This window comes from Camelus ferus, chromosome 5 (genome assembly GCF_009834535.1).
Source record: "Camelus ferus isolate YT-003-E chromosome 5, BCGSAC_Cfer_1.0, whole genome shotgun sequence".
NCBI lineage: Eukaryota > Metazoa > Chordata > Mammalia > Artiodactyla > Camelidae > Camelus > Camelus ferus.
In genome coordinates, this window is record NC_045700.1 from 93,710,607 (window position 1) to 93,717,123 (window position 6,517).

At 42.3% G+C, this 6,517-nt stretch overlaps 1 pseudogene; it reads left to right on the forward strand.

Annotated features, from left to right (window-relative positions):
* Positions 1–874: 874 nt before the first annotated feature.
* LOC102518409 lies at positions 875–1,554 on the forward strand (annotated as a pseudogene).
* The last annotated feature ends 4,963 nt before the right edge of the window (positions 1,555–6,517 follow it).

Sequence of the window (6,517 nt, forward strand, 5' to 3'; positions counted from 1 at the left end):
CCAGTTGATTAAGGAAAAATTAAACATTACAATTAAGAACTCAAGAATTGAGATGTTTAAAGAAAAGTGGGTAAAATTTGTTTTAAAAAAAATAGTAAAAAAAGGAAGTGATCTGAGGGTATCAAAGTCGTAAGCTGAGCACACAAGCACTAAGCACCCTCAATGCCAAGTTCAGAGAGATGCCAGTGGTGGGGAGCCCGCCTCTTCCCGGCCGGGAGGTCTGAGGGCTGCCCACTGGCCCTTCGGGAGGAGTGAGGAAGCTGACAGTTTGTGGCTTTCTGAGTTAAGGGAGAAAGTGTATCCCTCTCCCTCCCTAGAAGGAGGGAGGGGGGTGGTTGGGTCGGGGATCCCAAGGCCAAAGCAGGGGTCTCAAGAGAGTCACCAAAGGATTAGGGGACCTGCAGGAAGTAGGGCTGCCATTTGCTCCCTTGGTGATCTGCCCTCATTACCACCTGAGATGTAGAGGGAGCTGCAGAGAGATGGTGGGACCAAAGGGTGGAGGAGCAGCGCCCTGCACTCCATCGTCCACCTGGCCAAGGAGACGAGCATCCTGCAAGTGAGCTGGACGGATGGACAGAACGGGGAGCGGCTGGGCCTGGGCCAGAGCCCGCTCCAGGGGCTCCTTCCCAGTGAAGCAGCACATAGAACACACACACACACACCCCCCCTAGTCCTCTGCACATTGACCTATAAGGTTAATATGACTTCAATCCAAATCCAAGAGAGGTTTCCTTTCTTCATGGAACTTGATTCTAGCATTTATACAGAGTAAGAATCAAGAGCAAGAACAGCAAAGCCATGCTTGATGAAAACCAAGGGCGGAGAACTTGCTCTAAGGGAAATTAAGACTCACTATAAAGCCACCGTCATTAAGGCCATGTGGTGCTGGCACAAGAATAGACCAACAGAGCAATAAAGAGGCCAGCGGTCAGCCTCGAACAGCGCCCGCCGAGGAAGAGGGCGCTGCATCCGGGCGCCGGGAGGGAAAACGAGGCAGACGTGGGGGAGGAAGGAGAACGGCTGGCGCCTGACGCATGCGCACAGCCAGCCGCTCCCGGTTCGACCCTCCTCCGGGACAGAGACGCGGATCGGACCCAGGGGCCGGGCGCGGTGGCGGTGGGTACAGGCGCCTCGCTGGCGCGCTCCTCCCTCCTGTCCCCGCTGCTCTTCGCTGGGCTGCAGGTGCACAGCCGCCAACTGGCCTCCACCGAGTGGCTCCCCATCCAGGGCGGCCTGCTTGGTTCCCGCCTTTTCGCCTTCTCTCTCGCTGCCTTCAGTAATCTGGAGAATCCTGTCTTTGGCAAAGGATTCCAAGGGAAGATCTTCCCTGAGATTCTCCTCTGCCTCCTGTTGGTCCTCTTCGCCTCTGGCCTCATCGACCGAGTCTGCTGTCACCACCTGCTTCACCTTCTCCATGGTTGGGTCGGCTCTACATCAACCAGATCTCTTCCCCTCTGTACCAGGCAGCAGCTCCAGGCCTCACACCGGCCAGGGCTACAGGCAAGGGCAAAAAGAGAAACTGACCCTGAATGTCTAATAAAGTTGATTCTTTGTTAAAAAAAAAAAGAGAGTGTAGCGGATCTAGACCAGACTTACACATATGGTGGCACGGCAGGGGTGGGAGCATTTGAGCAAACTGACCTGAGATGATGTTACATCTTTATGTAAATAAATAAACAAACAAATAAGTACATTTGGCCTGTATCTCAATCTATATTCAGTTTTCCCCCAGGTAGATTGTAGAGAGAAGAAAAAAAAAAAAAAAAAAGAAAGCTTCTAGGTATTACCTTAGGTTGGGAACAAGCAGAACACAAAAATCGATTAATTGTATTCTATTTAAATTAATAAATTCTCTTTATCAAAAGTTCCTGTTAAGAGAGAAAAAAGCAAGGCATAGAATGGGGAAAGATACTAGCAAAATGTAAAACAAAGTTCTCATCTTCAGATCATATAAAGAATTCCTACAAATCAATTAGGAAAAGGGAGACAACGAAGTCAAAAAATGGACAAGAATCTTGACTGGATCCTCCACAAAACAGGATATCCAAATAACACTAAATAAATGAAAGGAGCAGCATAATCTCACTAACCAACCAAAAAATGTGAAGTAAAGCCACACTAAAATACCTCTACACTGCCACCAGAATGCTTGCTAGTGTTTTTAATGATCTGGGGCAATGTGGATTTCCAAAAACTATGAGGGTCCAACCACTTCGGAAAACTGAGATTATCTACTCAAGTTGAAGACATGCGTATAGTGAAACAAAAATCTCACGCCGAGGCAAATGTGCTCACATTCCCATCAAAGGACACGTTCAGGAATGTTTGTAGCAGCATTATTCCCAAAGCTTCAAACCAGAAGCAGTCTGACTGTCCATCAAGAGTAGACTGGATAAAGGTCGTGTGTTCCTACGACGGAAAAGACGCAGCCATGAAGAGTTGCCTGCAGCAGGTGTTCGTCGCCCACAAGCATCGTGCTGAATAGTTGAAAGCTGCCAGACACCAAAGAGTAAATTCTGTATGACACCATTTACTTAAAGATGAAAAAAATGGGGGAAAGTAAACTGGGGATTGAAGTCAAGACAGTGGTTGCCTTTTTTAGGAAGAGAGGAGGGAGTAACTGGGAAACTTCAGATAGTATTTTATTTCTTGAATTGGTTGGTGGTTACAAGGGTGTTAGTGATGATTCACTGAGCAGTTGTGTGTGTTTGTGTGTGAAGTTTTGTTTGTGTCTTATATTTCATAATATAAAAAAAAGAAATAGACTGTCTTGAAAAAAGCAACTGAAACAGATACCATACAGAAATGTTCAGAGGAGCTTTTCTGAGAGTTTCTTCACATTTTGAAACCAAACAAAGACCTGATTTGGGGAAGGTGGAGTATGGGTGGAGGAACCCCAGACAGCAGAAGAGTGAGACATTGCACTGTGGACATCAGGAGGCTCCACGGGGACTGACCCAGGGTTGAAGTGTCGCTTAGCTCACCTTCCAGACCCCTTAGTCAAAGGTCAGCCTGTCAGCCAATGAGCATCTGGTTTGGATGCTATTTGGTGCCCCCAAGATTGCCCAGTCCTTTCCTCCTCTTCCTCATTGACCTGTCAACTGTGGGAAACTCACTCTTAGTGGTCTGGGAACTCAGAAGCCCACTGGAAAGAGAACTCTTACAAACCAGTAAAAAAAGGTAGGCAACCCAGTAGAAAAATGGACAAGAGACTTGCAGTTAGAACACGTCTGGACTGAGATAAAACTGGACGGAAATCAGTAGGAAGTTGCCCAATGTCCGGGGTAGGGTAGATGTGCCTTCCACTATCATGTAATAAATACACAGGTGTAGCAGGTACGTATTGCACTTTGTAGCATGTAAACCAACAACGACACAGTCTTTTCAAATGCCCGTGTTCCATGGACATGTGTTCGGATCATAGGCCATATAGAAAATATTAATACATTTTCAGAGAAATGTATTTATATTCTCTGATGGCGAGTGAATAAAATGAAAATATAACAATATCTCTAGATAAGCAAAAGTCATCAAAGCACTTGGATATTCAGAACAAACAAAAGCAGTTTTTAGATGAATAACCCAAATTTTATAGGAGAAATCGAATCAGTGACCAGAAGTTATTTCAAATGAATGACAGGGAGGGCACTGCGTACGGGAGGCAGCCAAAGTTACCATTAGAAGAAAATTCAGAGTATTCAATGCTTTTATTATGGAACACAAAAGAAGGAAGATAAAGGAATTAAGCATTCACCTCAACAGCAGAGAAAGTAAAACAAAAATAAGACCAAGGAGGCAAAAATGTAGGACTAATAAATTTAGAAAATAATGACATAGAATAAATAGGACAATAGTTAAGATGATTTAAAAATTCAACATTATTTTGAAAAATGATTTGAAAATACCTCTAGCAAGATCAGTAAAAAACCAAGAACACAAGCACGATGATAATAAACTTAGGAAAAGAGGCTAAAACTAGGTTTAGTTTTTGTTTCTTTTCATTTTCCCAAAAAGTCTTAATGAAATTGGTGGTTTTTCAGGAAAAGAAACAAAAACTAAATAATGAAGGCATAGTTACCACAGGACATCAGTTCTGCCTTTGAAACTAGAAAAGGCTGTCAAAGAAATATTTTAAAAAAGCCAAAATAAAACACAGCAAACATAATAGCAAATCATAGCAATAATGACAAAGTTAGACCAACATCAATTACAAATATAATTCCAAAAATCTTATGTAAAATATTGACAAATCAAATCCAGAAACGTGTTGAAAGAATACTTCATGTGACCAAGTAGGGTTAATTGTAGGGTTGCAACGTTTGTTTAGCTTTAAAAAACATACTAATACATTGTCTCATAATATGTCAGATGAGAATACAATCCAATCATCGCAGTAGATACTAACCTCTGTTATAACTCTCACAGCTATTTCTTATTAAAACTTCCAGGGAACTAGATCAAAAAGTACTTTCTTACATAACAGAGATGATCTTTCTAAAAGTAACAATCAACTTAATATTTAATGCTGAAATAGAGATTGTTCTTACTACGGCCAAGAACAAAACAGGCCAGCAGACTACGTACCATGACATCTTCCGTGTCTCAGTCTGGAATCACCTGAGAGGAGGCATCAGACAGATGGGGCTCAAAGTGCCAGCTTCGTTACTGGGGAGCCAGCTGAAGTAGGAGCCTTTAGATCTGAAGCCAGAGGCGCTTGCTAGCAGTCCCTGTATTAGGCAGTACACACAGTCCCTGGCAGGCCTGACCCTCCCTTCCCACCCCGCCCCAACAAGGACTGACCCTTCCTGGGAAGCAGAGAGACCATGGATAGGCAGACCCCAGATGAATCCAGAAGGGGTTAAGCCATGCGAGTGAATTCTTTCTCCCAGGGACACCAGTCAAGTGCTCCCAAGGAGAAAGAAAGACATGACGTCAGAAGGCGACCGGGACCATCCCACAAGCACAGGTTTTGGTGTCTGGAAGCCTGAAGCCAACGGGAGCTCTGACAGTATTCTATGTTCTTCAACAAGTTTTAGCCAGTGTGATGAGTCAGGAAAAGAAATAAGAACAATATAAATATTAAACAAAACAAAACAAAACAAAAAGAGCAACCATTGGTTCCAGATGATACAACTATTTGCAAAATCTAAGTGAATCAACTGAAAAAACAACCAACCTTAGTTAGAACTTATAAAAATGTTCATTAAGCTAGCCAATTGTGCTTCCCAAATTAAAAAAAAAAAAAGTGTTCCATATGCCAGCAAGGTGTATAAGAGAGAATCCTGGAAAAGTAAATTCACACCAATGCCTAGGAAATTCAGTAAAAGAAGCATATTGAGAGAACGCTTGCCTTTCCAGATGGCCAAATATGTGGTAGAGCCTCCACAGTTCTCCTAAGTGTGGCAGCGGCAAAAGATTCCATGGAAGATCGATGGAAGAAAATAGGACGTTTGGAAACAGAAATGATAAATAGGTTTAGGAAATAGTGGCATTTAATTCATCAAGAAGGAAAAGACTTAACAATAAATGGAGTTGGGAAAGCTGGAAAAACAAAAAGTTAAATTTGTCATATTATGCACCAAAAGAAGTCTCAGATGATTAAAAAAGTTAAATAGTGAAAACAAAATCATATAGCCACTAAAGGAGAGTACAAAACATATTTTATTACCTTGGGCTGAAGAAGAACTCCTTAAATACTAAAACAAAGACAGGATATAGAAGAAGACAGCTCTGCTCAAAAATGCAATTTTAAACTTCTAAATATAAAAAAGCTCCAAAAACAAATGGAAAGAGCACTTGTGAGAGCTATATCAGAGCACTGAGCCTTCACATGTAAAGGGTTTCTTACTATTCAATAAGCACAACTCCAAGTCTCCAACGGTAAAAGGGGCCAAGGACATTTAGAGCCATCTCACAAAAAAGAAGTTAAAATGTCAGTAAATCTCTTAAAGTGATGTTAAACTTCACTAATATTCAGAGAAATGCAAATTAAAACCAGACATTACATTGACAAGGCTTTTAAAATGTGTGCGTTTGCGCATTGAGGTGACTACAGGGAAAGGGGCATTTATGTACATTTCTGGTGGGCATACAGTTTTCAGAGGGCAGAATGTTACAGCATGATTTTATTTTTGGTAAAGTATATACGAAACTGTTCTTGGAGAAAGATTGGAAGGACGGATTCCAAATGTTAACGTGGTTCTCTCTAAATGAGTATGTTTGAATATCTGTATTATCTCACTTTTCTACAGTAAAATAATGCTTTTAGAATCATGCTGAAAAAGTACCCCTTCCCCCCAAATACATAAATGAGAATAGTTTAGAAAACTTTGAGGAACGTGTAAAAGATGGAACTCCCCTAGAAGGTGCAAAGTGGCAGTGATCAGCAGTGTGGTACAGGGTTTGGAAATGACAGACCTGTGGAGCAGAGGACATGGCTGAGAGCTAGTTCTGACAGAGAGTGGATCTTAAAATTGTTGAAGCTGAAAAACTGTCATTTGGAGGATTGCCAGCCATT